This window comes from Eulemur rufifrons, chromosome 16, assembly GCF_041146395.1.
Source record: "Eulemur rufifrons isolate Redbay chromosome 16, OSU_ERuf_1, whole genome shotgun sequence".
Taxonomy (NCBI): domain Eukaryota; kingdom Metazoa; phylum Chordata; class Mammalia; order Primates; family Lemuridae; genus Eulemur; species Eulemur rufifrons.
In genome coordinates, this window is record NC_090998.1 from 43,835,668 (window position 1) to 43,851,994 (window position 16,327).

Genomic DNA, 16,327 nt, shown 5'->3' on the forward strand with positions numbered 1-16,327 from the left:
TAGTTAGGAGCCACTAACGGTCCCACAGTCATTTACACATCACATGACATTGGCATATTGTTCAAATGCACAGTGAAGTGGGCATAGGAATGGGGAAAAGGCTTACTGAACTATCTTCTCAATAGGACCCCAATTCTGAGCCCTTTCCCACACCCTTGGCTGAAAGGCTGGGAGGCCACAGGGAAACCCTTCACAGCCCAGGATCAAGGGGGACACTCCTGACTCATTGCTGCCCTCCGTGATGCTGATCCTTCTGACCCATCTAGCCAATTGAGTAACAGTTGGGTGACTAAGTCCCAAGTGACCAGTGACAGGCAAGGAAGGACAAGAGCCTCTGACCAATGAGTGACAGAGGCCATCACCAAGGCTGGCGTACCCAGCAAATGATGGAGTTTGGGGCCAGCTCCTGCTCAGCCCCTGCAGGGCTCTTTCTCATCACTTCTCTCCCTCTTTCTTCCCCCTACCCTCTAATCCCTCTTCTTTTAAGAACAGGACATGAGCCGATTGAAAATTATGATTGTTTTCAGACTAATGTTTTCTTGTCTTTATTCTGTTTAAAAGTTATCCATAATTCCTTATAGTACATTTGGAAAATATCAAAATAAACAAGAGAGAAAATGAAAACCACCAATAAATTCTACCCAAAAGAGAACCACTAGTAACATTTTGATGCATTAACTTTTTTTTTTTTTGAGACAGAGTCTCGCTCTGTTGCCTGGGCTAGAGTGAGTGCTGTGGCGTCAGCCTAGCTCACAGCAATCTCAAACTCCTGGGCTTAAGCAATCCTCCTGCCTCAGCCTCCCGAGTAGCTGGGACTATAGGCATGCACCACCATGCCTGGCTAATTTTTTCTATATATATATTTTTTTTTTTTTTTTTTTTTAGTTGGCCAGATAATTTCTTTCTATTTTTAGTAGAGATGGGGGGGTCTCACTCTTGCTCAGGCTGGTCTCGAACTCCTGACCTCAAGCGTTCCACCCGCCTCGGCCTCCCAGAGCGCTAGGATTACAGGCGTGAGCCACCATGCCCAGCCTGATGCATTAACTTGAAACTGTCTGCGGACCTACGTTCAGCTCCAGCTCTGCCTGCCTAGCCTCAGCCCCTGGAGACTAGGGCTGGGAGGGAGGAAAATGTGATTGGAACCAGTGATGATAATGGGGCAGGGACAGGAGGGAGAGTGCAAGGGAAAGGAGTAATGTAAGATGACTGTGACAGCAAATTATTCCCTCCCCTTAGAAACCTCATGTAGGCCGGGCGCGGTGGCTCACGCCTGTAATCCTAGCGCTTTGGGAGGCCGAGGCGGGGGGTCAAGGTCGAGGTCGCTCGAGGTCAGGAGGTCAAGACCAGCCTGAGCAAGAGCGAGACCCCATCTCTACTAAAAAAAATAGAAAGAAACTATCTAGCCAACTAAAATATATATAGAAAAAATTAGCCGGGCATGGTGGCTCATGCCTGTAGTCCCAGCTACTTGGGAGGCTGAGGCGGTAGGATCGCTTAAGCCCAGGAGTTTGAGGTTGCTGTGAGCTAGGCTGATACCATGGCACTCACTCTAGCCCGGGCAACAAAGCGAGATTCTGTCTCAAAAAAAAAAAAAAAGAAAAAAAGAAACCTCATGTAAATAAACAACAAACAAAAGTGTGTGTTAGTGTGTCAGCGAGAGGGATGGTGGTTATCATAAAGTGCGGGGCGGGCACTCACTCTGGCCTTGGAAGACCTGGGCAATGGAACCACATTCTAGCAACTAAGGAACCAGGAGATGGGAGAGTACAATCGTAAAAGCTGCCAAATAGTTAACCTCATTTAAACCTCAGCAACAATGCTGTGAGCCTGTATTATCACCTTTTTACACAAAAGGAAACCAAGTCTCTAATAGGTAGCCTCAAGTCACACAGCTAGAAAGCAGCAGAGCCTCAGGCTCTAAAGCTGAGATCTGGCCAGCAGGGTGGCTCACGCTTATAATCCTAGCACTCTGGGAGGCTGAGGCTCAAGGGTCACTTGAGGTCAGGAGTTCAAGAACAGCCTGAGCAATACTGAGACTGTCTCTACTAAAAATAGTTAGCTGGGTGTGATGGTGTGCACCTGTAGTCCCAGCTCCTCAGGAGGCTGAGGCAGGAGGCTCGCTTGAGCCCAGGAATTTGCAGTTGCTGTGAGCTAGGCTGATGCCACATCGGGAGGCTGAGGCAGGTGGCTCGCTTGAGCCCAGGAATTTGAAGTTGCTGTGAGCTAGGCTGATGCCACGTCACTCTAGTCCCAGCAACAGAGCGAGACTCTGTCTCAAATAAAATAAAATAAAATAAAGCTGAGATCTTTGTGTGGCACTCTTCAGCCTCCCCAGAGCTCCCCCAGGCACCAAAACAAAACTCCCTACATCCCATAGCTATGTGCAAGGACTGTATGACTAAGTGTCCCACCACAGCATCATGACCACCCCTTCCTCCAACTCCTACCCCTTGAGCCAGGCTGACCCAGCTCTTTTTCCCTCTGAATTTGTCATCTCTCACTGGGGGAGATGTGGGAATGTGTAGGAAGGGTTAGGACATGTGGATGGACTGCCCCAAAAGAAGAACTTGATTCTAAGAGAAAAACCCTTTGGGTCCTTTGGCTTGCTTGTTCCCTTCCCTAAAACTGGTTTCCCACTCTGCCCACAACTGTGGCAGAAGAGATTTTGCTTTTGTTTTTGTTTCTGTTTTCATTTTTGTTTTTGTTCTGAGACAGAGTATCGCTCTGTCGCCCAGGCTAGAGTGCAGTAGCGTCATCATAGCTCACTGCAACCTCAAACTCTTGGGCTCAAGCGACCTCTTGCCTCAGCCTCCCAAGTAACTGGGACTACAGGCCCGAATCACAATGCCAGGCTAATTTTTTCTATTTTTTTCAATACAGACGAGATCTCGCTCTTGCTCAGAGCTGTTCTCAAACTCCTGACCTCAAGCGATCCTCCCGCCTCAGCCTCCCAGAGTGCTAGGATTACAGGCATGAGTCACTTTGCCTAGCCTGCAGAAGAGTTTTATAGAAGTATTTTTAATTAAAATATTTTAAACTGTAGCAGGAAGGAGTAGGGTAGACTTTTGAGAGCATTTTCTAATGATCAGGGGCCATGGAGCTATGGGTGGAGAGCGGAAGTTTGTAGAGGTTTGTGTGTCCAGGAGAAGCCAATCTCTAAACCAGCACCCACCCGCTCTGATAGCCACCCTTACCCTGTGGAGGTGTGAGGGGAGGGGAAGCTGGGGAAAGAGGCATGAGGTAAGCCTGAAGCTGGAAACTGGAGGTGAGAAAAATGTGAGCTGTAACTAAGTTAGGGCTGGCCCAGACCCTGCCCTTGATCTAGAGATATGTGGGAGGGGGTGGTGGTGGCCTCTGGCCTGTTTTCCCCTCAGATCCTCCAGGGAGTCAAGAGACAGAGAGATTGCCTTGGCTGAGTGGGACTGAGTTCTCCCAGCTGTTACCCTGGAAACCTCTGTTTCTAAGAGGATTCCCCCCTAAACACACACACACATACACACACACACACACACATACAGACACTCCTTTAATTAGTCATAAGTTCCTAGAAGCCATATGGGAAGTGATTGCCAGGACTGTGCACAGCTGAAACTGGTTAGTGACCAGGGAAGGGGGAGGGGTTTGGGGATGGCTCAGGGACTGGGCCAGAACATTCTGTTCCCGTGATGCCCCAGACTTTCTCAGCCCCTGACATGAACATTTCCTGGCACTCCCACCCACCCACAGCCGCTTGCACACAAACCCACTCCGGCCCTGGCCTGCATCAGCTCAGCTGAGAGGACATCAGATCCAAATCCAGAGTTCTTCAGTTCCTGCCAAAGTGTGAGGGAGACCAAGATGTGCTTCCTTCAGAAAGAGGTGCTATTCCACAGGACTCCCCTGGACATTGCTGGAGGCTTCCGTGGGTGGTGCTCTTATCCAGCACAGGGCCTGTGGCATGAAGGGATGAATTCTAGTTCCTGAAACATGGAGGAGGATAGAGGAATAAGTTGTTTAAGTGTTCTCTCAGCATCTGGGATGACAGGGAAATGATGGTAGCACAGGGGGTTTTGCTCCTTCTGGGAATGGCAGCCTTTTCTTTCATGAAAACCAAACCGATCTTTATTGCTTTTCCCAAAGGGAGGTGGGATGTGGGTGAGCACTTCCGCCTCCTGTCCTCACTCTGTGAAACCGGGAAACATCTGTCCTGATGTTTGGGGACTGTCGTGGGCCTGAGAAATCTGTGTTTGGCTCCCTTTTTGTTGGGAAAAGGACTTGATACAGGGTTGGCAAAGGAAAGAATCTAGCACTGACCTCCCCTTTTGAAGAGAGTAGTGACTAGATGAGGATGGGCGGCCTGGAAAAGACCTAGCTTGCTTCTGTCAGGCCAGCAACTGCAGAGAGGACTGTTGGGGTGAGAAGGCTGCCCATTCTTAAGAAGGATAGTATGTGTTCACCAGTGTGTTTTTTTTTAACTGAATTCATTAATTTGACAACGGGGCAAGGGCTGACAGTGTGTACAAGTATATCCTGCATATAGCGAGGAAGACAGAGCTAAAGGACTTTAAGTGCTGAAGGCACATAACTCCAGTGTGAGTTTGAGCTGTGTGCAGCTTTGGCACAGTGAGCACTGCTGCTTAGCTGTGAAAGAAGTTTTTGAAATGTGAAATGTAATAAGAAAAGATAACTGAAAAAGAAGGCTGTTGATCCTAAGGAAGACTGTAGTCTCAGGTTTTTTATCCCAAGGATGCATGTGTTTGCCTGCTGCCCTTTTTTTTAGAAACCCCTGTGTGTGCATGTGCATGTGCGTGCATGCGTGCATGTGTGCAAGTGGAGATGATACATGACTGTCTGCCTATTTCCAAAAGGAAGCTGGATATCGACAGGATAGGAGTACACCGGGAGGAAATATGGAAGAGATCTTTGGAAACCAGGAGATGCAACGAGTGGGAAAATATCCAGCTGATCACTAGCCACAACGCAAGGCTGGCCCCTGAGCAGAGTAGCCATGGTGGCCAGCGGGATCAGAAAGAACTGATCAGCAAAGGTCTCAACCTTCTGCTATGAGGCCAAAGGTGGTGACCAGTGGCAAAAAAGGAGTAAAAGAGAAGAGAGTAAAAAGGGCAGTTAGATTGGGGAGCTGAGAGAACATGAGAAACCAAACCCAGTGTGGATTAAGGTCAAGTACTGAGGGTAAAGCAAAAGGGTTGTTTTTCTGACTAAGTGTGCCCTTACAAATATAAGGAATGAGTTTGGAGAAAAATTGTATTCAGCCTCCACTCATTGCTTCATATAGTCATTCAACAAACATACATTGAATCTATCAGCACTGCTTAAGCTTTTCTACCAAAATACCCCAGGTATATCTCGAAAATATAAGCTTCAGGGGTAGAGGTGTATATACATAACTTAAGGATTACCCCTTCACTGTTCTCCTTCCGCAAGGTCCAATGGATGGCTTTCAGAAGCAGTGTTTATACTACATAAAACTCTGCGCTCCTGAACTGGGTCACTGAACCAGAGATAGACACCTGAGCCAAGCGTATTTACTTCTCCCATATAACCATTGTTTTCGTTAGCCTTTGTTGTATGTATAACAAACTGCTCCATAACTTAACAGGAATTTGGAATTGGGTCTAAGAAAGAACTATTAATAAGTTAGACCCTTCAAATGACTGGATCTGAAACATTGTAAAGCTCAGGCAGCGAGTTGTGGCCATTCTTCCCCTCTGAGGACTGAGAAGCAAAGGAGGCCTGTCTACTAGGAAAGACGCCAAAAGCAAAGAGAGAGGCAAGACAAGAGAGACAGAAAGAACACACCTGGGTTCATGGTTCATGGTAGCTTCTCTTCACGGGTTCCAGAAGCCCAGTTACATTCATGCTCTTGGTTTCTTGTAATGCTATAGCAGGCTGAATAATGCCCCCCTCCCAAACATGCCCATATCCTAATCCCCAAAACGTGTAAATATGTTACTTCACTTGATAAAAGGGGCTTTGCGGATGTGATTAAATTAAAGACCTTGAGATGAGGAGATTGTCCTGCATTATCCCAGTGGGCCCAAAGTAATCATAATGGTCCTTATGAGAGGGAAGCAGGAGGGTCAGAGAGAGAGATGTGATGCCAGATGCAGAGGCCAGAGTGATGTGGAGACATGAGCCTAGAAAAGGGGACAGCCTCTAGAAGCTGGAAAAGATAGGGAAACAGATTCTCCCCGAAGGCCTCCAAAAGGAACACAGCCCTGCCAGCACCTTGATTTTAGCTCAATGAGACTAATTTTGGGCTTCTGGCCTCTAGAACTGTAAGATAACATTTATGGGTTGTTTATTTAGTTATTTTTTGGAACCACTACATTTGTGGTGATTTGTTACAGCAGCAGTAGGAAACTATACAAATGCTTTTGGAACTTTATAATAAATTCTCTGTCTCTCTCTCAGTATCAGTCTCACTCAATTAAATTAGTTTTTGGTTTCTATTGCTTGAAACCAATGATCCCTAATTCATAAAACCAGAAGTATACGTCCTTTAAAGTTTTTGTTTTTTTCAAAATATTAAGGGGATACAAATGTTTTTGTTACATGGCTTGAGTCAGGGCTAAAAATGGGCCCATCACCCGAATAGTGTTCATTGTACCTGTTAGGCAGGGTTTTGCCCTTCCTCTCCTCCCCTCTCCCCCTGCTTGATTTCCAATGACTTTTATTTCCCTCTGTGTACTTGTGTGGCCATCGGTTAGTTCCAGTTTATTAGAAAGTACATGTGGGGTTTGTTTTTCCATTCTCAAGATACTTTGCTTAGGATAATGGTCTCCAGTTCCTTCCAAACTGATGCAAAAGCATTAATCCATCCTTTTTATGGCTGAGTAGTATTCCATAGTATACATATACCAATCTTTGTTAGTCCACTCATGAATTGATGGGCACTTGGATTGATTCCAGATCCTTGTAATTGTGAATTGTGCTGCAATAAACATTCAAGTACAGGTATCTTTTTGATACAATGACTTCTTTTCCTTTGAGTAGATACCCAGTAGTGGGTTTGCTGGATTGAATGGTAGGTCTACTTTTAGTTCCTTGAGAAATTTCCATACTGTTTTCCATAGGAGTTGTACTAATTTGCACTCCCACCAAAAGTGTATAAGCATTCCCTTCTCTCAGCATCCACACCAGCATCTATTGTTTTTGGACTTTTTAATAAAAGTCACTCTAACAGGAGTAAGGTGATATCTCATTGCGGTTTTAATTTGCACTTCCCTGATAATTAGTGATGTTGAACATTTTTTCATATGTTTATTGACCATTTGTCTGTCTTCTTTTGAAAAACTTCTGTTCATGTCTTTTAATGGGATTGTTTGTTTTTTTCTTGCTGATTTGTTTGAGTTATTGTGAATTCTGGATATTAGCCATTTATCAGATGTGTATTTTGTGAATATTTTCTACCATTCTGTAGGTTGTCTACTTTGCTCTGTTGATTATTTTGTTAGCTGTGCAGAAACTTTCTAATTTAATCAAGTCCCATTTATTTATTTTTGTTGCTACTATAATTGACATTCGGGTCTTAGTCATAAATTCTTTGCCTACACTGATATCTAGAAGAGTTTTCCCTACATTTTCTTCCAGAATTCTTATGGTTTCATGGCTTATCTTTAAGTCTTTTTTATATCTTGAATTAATTTTGTGAGTGGTAAAAGAGAGATAGGGGTCCTGTTTCATTTTTCTGCATATGGCTATCCAATTTTCCCAGCATCATTTATTGAATAGGGTTTCTTTTATGTATGTTGTTGTATGCTTTGTCAAAGATGAGTTGGCTGTGGACAGATGATTTTAAGTCAGCATTCTCTATTCTGTTCCATTAGTCTATGTCTCTATTTTTGTACCAATACCATGCTGTTTTGGTTATTATAGCTGTGTAGAATAATTTGAAGTCCGGTAATGTGATGCCTCTGGATCTGTTCTTTTTGCTTAAGATTGATTTGGCCATTCAGGCTCTTTTTGGTTCCAAAAATGCATAGAATTATTTTTTCTAGATCTGTTAAATATACCATCAGTATTTTGATAGGGATTGTGTGGACTCTGTAAATCAGTTTGGGTAATACGGACATTTTAACAATGTTGGTTCTATGGATCTATGAGCATGATATGTTTTTCCATTTATTTGTGTCACCTGTGATTTCTTTCATAGCTTTCCTTGTAAAGATCTTTCACCTCCTTGGTTAAGTATATTTCTAGGTATTTTATTTTCTTTGTAGCTATTATGAACTGTATTGGATCTTTGATTTGACTCTTAGCTTGACTCTTATTGATATATAGAAATCCTACTGATTTGTGTATATTGATTTTGTAACCTGAGACTTTGCTGAATTTATTTATCAATTCCAAGAGTCTCTTGTTGGAGTCTTCGGGGTTTTCTAGATACAAGAGCATATCATCAGTGAAAAGTGATAGTTTGACCTCTTCTTTTCTGATTTAGATACCCTTTATTTCTTTCTTTTGCCTGATTGCTCTGGCTAGAACTTCCAGCACTATATTGAAAAGAACTGGTGACAGTTGCCACCCTTGTCTTTTTCCAGTTCTTAGGGGAAATGCTTTCAACTTTTCCCCATTCAGTATGATGTTGGCTGTGAGTTTGTCATATATGGCTTTTACAGTTTTGAGATATGTTCCTGCTATGCCTAGTTTGTTAAGGGTTTTTTCATGAAAGGGTGCTGGATTTTGTCAAATGCTTTTTCTGCAGCTATTGAGATGATCATATGGTTTTTGTTTTCACTTCTCTTGATGTGGGGAATCACAATTTTTTGATTTACAGATGTTGAACCTTCCCTGCATCCCTGGGATGAAGCCCACTTAGTCATGGTGGATTATTTTTTTAATGTGTTGTTGAATTTGTTTTGCTAATATTTTATTGAGGATTTTTGCATCTGTATTCATAAGGAATATTGGTCTGTAGTTTTCTTTTTCTGTTGTGTCCTTTCCTGGTTTTGGTATCAAGGTGATACTGGCTTCATAGAATGAGTTGGGGAGGATCCCCTCCTTCTCAATTTTATGGAATAATTTCTGCAGTATGAGTACCAGTTCTTCTTTGTAGGTCTTATAGAATTTGGCTGTGAATCCTTCTGGTCCAGGGCTTTTGTTTTTGTTGGAAGACTTTTTATTACTGCTTCAATCTTGCTGCTCATTATTGGTCTGTTCAGGAGTTCTATTTCTTCCTGATTGAGTCTTGGGAGGTTGTGTGTTTCCAGGAATTTGTCTATTTCCTCTACGTTTTCCAGTTTATGTGCATAGACATTTTTGTAGCATTCATAGATGATGTTTTGTATTTCTGTGCTATCAGTTGTAATATCTCCTTTTTCATTTCTGATTGAGCTTATTTGGGTCCTTTCTCTTCTATTCCTGGTTAATCTGGCAAGAATTCTATCAATTTTGTTTATCTTTTCAAAGAACCAACTTTTATATATATTCATGCATCATGAATATGCATGTCATCCTTGCTCAGGGGCCGTGCTAATCTCTGTATCATTCCAATTTTAGTATATGTGCTGCTGAAGTAAGCACTGAAATTTAGTTTTGATCTTTAAAATCCATGTATATGATAAAACCTTACAAGAATCAACAGATTTAAAAAAATTTTTCTCCAAAAACAATTCTAGTAAGATTAGTGCTCCATAAAAATGCTCAATTGTATGACTTTACCCGCCCCCCCACCACACACACATACATATACTTCATGGGTACCTCAGCCCAAGACACACAGGCCGATATGGTACCAGGCATTTATAGCCTGGGGCTGCAAAGCATAAGGTGCAGCTTTCATCTTTGAAGAACTAACTGTCCAAGCATGTTCATATACATGATTGATAATAACATCCAGGTTTTGATTTGCCCAGCATTCTGTCTTCCTTTCCTTCTCCTTTCCGATCCTAACTTGGAGTCTTTCCATGTTCATTGATACTTAAGGGTAAGCATGGAGAGAGAAGAGAAATAGTAAAGCAATAATCTGAACACCCTTCGGCATGGCAAGTAATTCTACATTAGAAATTTCTCCTGAGGGAATAATGAAGGATGTGGCAAAAGCCTGTGTGAGGATGTTCATCCTAACATTATTTAGGATAATGAAAAATCAGAAATAACTTAAATGCCAAAAAATAGAAAATATATTAAAGTGTAACCATTGTTTCATTAGCCTGTGTTATATAACAAACTGCCCCAAAACTTAGTAGCTTAAAACAATGATTTATTATTTCTCACAAATCTGTGGGTCGGCTGGGCAGTTCCTCTGCTGGTTTCTCCCAGGCTCACTCTGTGGCTGCATTCCACTGGGAAGTTGCTTGGTCTAAAAATTCAAGATGGCCTCAGTCACATGTCTGGCAGTGGTTATGTCTATGGGCTGGGTTGCCTTGGTTTCCCTCCACTTGACCTCTTATCCTCTACTAAGCTACATTGGCTTTCTTCCATGGCAATCTCAGCACAGTATTCTAAAGTGGAAGCTGCAATGTCTCTGGAGGCCTAGGCTCCAGAAAACATACAACATCACTTCCATCACATTTTATTGATGAAAGCAATAGGCCAGAAGCTGATCAAGATTGAAAGAAGTGAAGAAAGAAAACCACTTCTGGATGGGAAGAGTGGCACAGTCACATTGCAAAGACACATGCACAGTGGGATGGGAGGAATTTGTGGCCATTAAACAATTTACCAAACCATATAACAGGGTATGATATGGTCATTTAAAATAGGATTTTAGAGGAATATTTGACCAGTGCTAATACTAAAAATATTTAACAGGCAGTCACGGAGGCCAGGCCAGACCAACCAGGTAGGACTGTTCTGGGCCTTGTTTCTTGGAACTGAGGACCTTACCCTATTGTGTTAACCTTGTGATAAACGGTTTTATCCTTCTTTGCATTCACTTGTTTGGAACCTCCTCCCTGTGAATCTCTCCTGGGCAAAGAGAACGTGAGCTAGTGTCTTCACACAGCCTTGCAAACTACACAGGATGTTTTACAAGGCCAGTGTCACCCTCCCGCCCAGTGAAGCTGATTCTTGGAGCCACACAGTCTTGGAGCATGATCTTCAGAGTCTCCGTTCCCTTCCTATTTCTTAGTCTTGTGGTTTCTAAGTGGAATCAGCATCCCAGGCCAAAAAAAAAGCAACATCTATAGCTCCTTGAACAAGTCACCAGAGAGGCACAACTACCTCTCTGGTGTTTATAATAAACCCCTGCAGATCACAATCTAGTTGTGGAATTGCCACCTGTCTCTCCTGGGGTAAGAGGGCACAAAGGAGGAGGAAGAAGGGGGAAATTCATTCTGAATCTAGGCAGTGCTGTAAGATAAGAAGGAATTTCCAGATGCTGTTTTATGCTCTTAACCTCCAGAGGCACATAAGACCCTGTTTCCTGAAAGCTCAGGAAATGTTGACACTATGTCTTTGGTAGAAGAATGAAAGACAGAGTGATTGCAAGACCTGGGGATTGATTCATGGTCTTCAGGGCCCTCTTAATTGAAATGGGGATGGCTCAGCCAGACAGGGCCTAATAGACTACTTGGACATTTCTGATAATTTGTCATGGGGTTGTTGTTTCCTCTCAGTGCCGGGAACAGAGCACATATGTCTCAAGCCATAACAGTCGAGTTGGAATATTAAATCTGGAAGTCCTCCATTTTCAAGTGCTTCATTGTGAGTTAGACAAACTTGGCCCAACACTTTGCAGAGACTCCTAACCACAGTCCAAGCTTTGCTGCTAGCATAGGGAAGACCTGCTCTCTACTCGGATGCAAAACCTTATTAGAAGGAGAGGTTCCACAATGGGAACATAACTCTGTGGATGCCCCAGGTCTCCTTTTCTGTTTTAGATGTTTTCTTTCCCTTAACATAACACTTGGTTAACAGGGTTTTTTTAATTGAGGGATAACATACATGCAATAAAATGTATAAAGTACACTAATTTTAAGTGTACAGCTTGATTTTTTAAAACCATCACTCAGATCAAGATACAGAATATTTCAGGCACCACATAAGGGTCCCTCATGTTCTTTCCGCATCTGTACTCCTTCAAAGGTATTCTATTCTGGTATCTACAAATATCTATCAGTTTTGCTTGTTCTTGATCTTCATACAAATGGAACAATACAGCACATACTCCTTTGTGTCTTTGTTTCAACATATTATCTGTGAGATTCATCCATGTTGTTACATATACCAGTAATTTCTTACTTTTTATTGCTATGTAGTATCTTACTGTATGAATGTGCTACAATTTATTTATCCATTTATTTTTGATGCATATTTAGGTAGTTTCCTGTTTGGGGCTATTATGAATAAAGCTGCTACAAATATTCTTGTACATGTCCTTTGGGTACTATATGTATTCATTTCTTTTAAGACTATACCTAAAAATAGAATTGTTAGGAGAGGCCAGAGACTCTAACTATAGGGTAGGGGTATGTTTATCTTTAATAGAAACAGTGAGCAAATTTTTAGCATCTTTAATTTGCAGCCTTGGCCTGGCGTGGTGGCTCACACTTGTAATCCTTGCACTCTGGGAGGCTGAGGTGGGAGGATCGCTTAAGGTCAGGAGTTCGAGACCAGCCTCAGCAAGAGCAAGACCCTGTCTCTCCTAAAAAATAGAAAAAAATAGCCAGGCGACTGAAAATGGGAAAAATTAGCCAAATGTCATGGTACATGCCTGTAGTCCCAGCTATTCGGGAGGCTAAGGAAAAAGGATCACTTGAGCCCAGGAGTTTGAGGTTGCTGTGAGGTAGGTTGATGCCATGGCACTCTAGCCTGGGCAACAAAACAAAACTCCGTCTCAAAAATAATAATGATAATAATTTGCAGCCTTGTTTTATGCATTTGGAAATATTTCTTTGAATAAAAACTTGTCAATCCAAAAAAAGTTTAACAGCCAGAATGATGCGGGCACTAACAAATCAGAGAAGCCTCTGGAAAATGTGTACTAGCTGCATATCATGTACTTAACATGATAGAAAGCCATGAAATTTGTTAAACAGGGAAAGTAAATTACAGGAGAATATTTGTGGCATGAATATATTTTTTAAGAAAAAAGTAAATACAGGCTGGGCGCGGTGGCTCACGCCTGTAATCCTAGCACTCTGGGAGGCCGAGGCGGGAGGATTGTTTGAGCTCAGGAGTTCGAGACTAGCCTGAGCAAGAGCCAGACCCTGTCTCTACTAAAAATAGAAAGAAATTATATGGACAGCTAAAAATATATATAGAAAAAATTAGCCGGGCATGGTGGCACATGCCTGTAGTCCCAGCTACTCGGGAGGCTGAGGCAGAAGGATTGCTTGAGCCCAGGAGTTTGAGGTTGCTGTGAGCTAGGCTGACGTCACGGCACTCTACTCAGGGCAACGGAGTGAGACTCTGTCTCAGAAAAAAGAAAAAAAAAGAAGGTGTACAGATTGGAAAGGAGGAAATAAAACTGTCTATGTTTGCAGATGACATGATCTTCTATGTAGACAGTCTGAAAGAATCAACAAAACAATTCCTGGAGCAATTATAGCATGGTTGCAGGATTCGGGGTTAATATACAAAAATCAATCACTTTCCTATATACCATCAATGAACAAGTGGAATTTGAAATTAAAAACACATTACCATTTATATTAACACTCCCCAAAATGAAATACTTAGGTATAAATCTAACAATATATCTACATGATCTATATGAGGAAAACTACACAACTCTGATAAAAGAAATCGAAGAACTAAATAAATGGAAATATTTTCCATGTTCTTGGATAGGAAGACTCAATACTGTCGAGATGTCAACTTTTCCCAACTTCATCTATAGATTCGATACAATCTCAATCAAAATCCCAGAAAGTCATTTTGTAAATATTAACAAACTGAATCTAAAGAAAGGCAAAAATCCTAGAATAGCCAACTCAAAATTTAAGGAGAAGAGCAAAGTCAGAAGATTGACACTACTTGACTTTAAGACTTACTGTAAAGTTCTAGTAATCAAGATAGTTTGGTAGTGGTGAAAGAAAAGAAAAATAGATCAATAGAACAGAATAGAGAGCCCAGAAATAGACTCACATAAATATAGTCAATTAATCTTTGACAAAGGAGCAAAGGCAATATAATGGAGCCAGACAGTCTTTTCAATAAATGGTGCTAGAACTGGAAATCCAGATACAAAAAAATGAATCCAGATACAGACTTTATGTCTTTCATAAAAATTAACTTAAAATGAATCATAGACCTAAATGTAAAGTGCAAAACTATAAAACTCCTAGAAGATAACATAGGAGAAAACCTGGATGGCCTTGGGTACAGTGATGACTATTTATATACGACACCCAAAAGCATGATCCATCCATAAAACAAACAATTGATAAACTGGGCTTAATTACAATTAAAAACTTCTGCCCTGCAAAAGACAATGTCAAGAGAATGAGGCCTAGCACAGTGGCTCATGCCTGTAATCCTAGCGCTTTGGGAGGCAGAGGTGGAAGATCGCTTGAAGCCAGGAGCTAGAGACCAGCCTGAGTAAGAGCAAGACCTCATCTCTATAAGAAATAGAAAAATTAGCCAGGTATAGTGGCATGTGCCTGTAGTCCTAGCTACTCAGGAGACTGAGGCAGGAGGATCACTTAAACCCAGGTGTTTGAGATCGCAGTGAGCTATGATAACACCACTGCACTCTAGCCCAGGTGACAGAGCAAGATCCTGTCAAAGAAAAAGAAAAAAGAAAAAAAAAAAAAGAGAGAGAGAGAGAGAATGAGAAGATATAGACTGGGAGAAAATATTTTCAAAAATCACATCTGATACAGGACTGTAATTCAAAATATGCAAAGAACCTTTTTTTTTTTTTTTTTGAGATGGGGTCTAGCTCCGTTGCCCAGGCTAGAACGCAGTAGAACTATCATAGCTCACTGCAACCTCAAACTCCTGGACCCTAATGATCTTGGCCCAGCCTTCCCAGTAGCTGGACTATAGGTGTATGCCATGACACCTGGCTAATTTTTTTTTTTTTTTTGAGAGACGGAGTCTTGCTATGTTGCTTAGACTGGTCTCAAACTCCTGACCTCAGGTGATCCTCCTGCCTCAGCCTCCCAAAGTGCAAGGATTACAAGCATGAGCCATGGTGCCAACTGCAAAGAACTCTTAGAACTCAACAATAAGAAAATGTTCAGCTTAATTAAAATGTGGGCAAAAGACCTGAAGAATCACCTTATCAAAGGAGATATACAGATGGCAAGTAAGCATATGAAAAGATGTTCAACCTCACTTGTCTTTAGGGAATTGCAAATTTTTTTTTTTTTTTTTTTTGAGACAGAGTCTCACTCTGTTGCCCGGGCTAGAGTGAGTGCCGTGGCTTCAGCCTAGCTCACAGCAACCTCAAACTCCTGGGCTCAAGCGATTCTCCTGCCTCAGCCTCTCGAGTAGCTGGGACTACAGGCATGCACCACCATGCCCGGCTAATTTTTTGTATATATATATTTTAGTTGTCCATATAATTTCTTTCTATTTTTAGTAGAGACGGGGTCTCACTCTTGCTCAGGCTGGTCTCGAACTCCTGACCTCGAACGATCCACCCGCCTCGGCCTCCCAGAGTGCTAGGATTACAGGCGTGAGCCACCGCGCCCGGCCGGGAATTGCAAATTAAAGCAACAATGAGCTATCACTTACACCTATTAGAATGGCCAAAATCTGAAACACTGACAACACTAAATGCTGGTAAAGATGTGAAACGATAGTAACTCTCATTCATTGCTGGTGGGAATGCCAAATGGTACAGCTGCTTTGGAAGATAGTTTGGCAGTTTCTTAGAAAACTAAGCATACGCTTACTATATAATCCAGCAATGGCACTCCTTGGTATTTATCCAAATGAACTGAAAACTTAAGTCCACATAAAACCTCGAAATAGATGTTTATAGCAGTGTTATTCATAATTGCCGATACTGGGAAGCAACCAAGATGTCCTTCAGTAAGTGAATTTATTAATTAACTGTTGTACATCCAGACAATGGAATATCATTTAGCACTACAAAGAAATTAGCTCTCAAGCCATGGAAAGACATAGAGGAAATGTAAATGCATGTTACTAGTAGAAGAAGCCAATCTGAAAAGGCTACATGCTATGTATGATGTAGCCTGTATGTATTATTCTAATTATATGGTATTCTGTAAAAGCCAAAACTATGAAGACAGTAAAAAGATCAGTGTTTGCCAGAGGTTAGTGAGGAGGGAGGCATAAATAGGGAAAGCACACAGGATTTTTAGGGCAGTGAAATGGTTCTTTATGATAATGCAATGATGGACGTGTATCATTATACAATTGTCCAAACCCGTAAACTGCACAAGAGTGACCCCTAATGTAAACT

The 16,327-nt window shown here is 41.9% G+C and overlaps 1 non-coding gene across 1 annotated transcript; it reads right to left on the minus strand.

Annotated features, from left to right (window-relative positions):
* Window positions 1-9,421: 9,421 nt before the first annotated feature.
* On the minus strand, window positions 9,422-9,525 carry LOC138397716 (U6 spliceosomal RNA). The gene has a single exon (XR_011235843.1). It is a non-coding gene; the product is annotated as a U6 spliceosomal RNA (small nuclear RNA).
* Window positions 9,526-16,327: the final 6,802 nt, after the last annotated feature.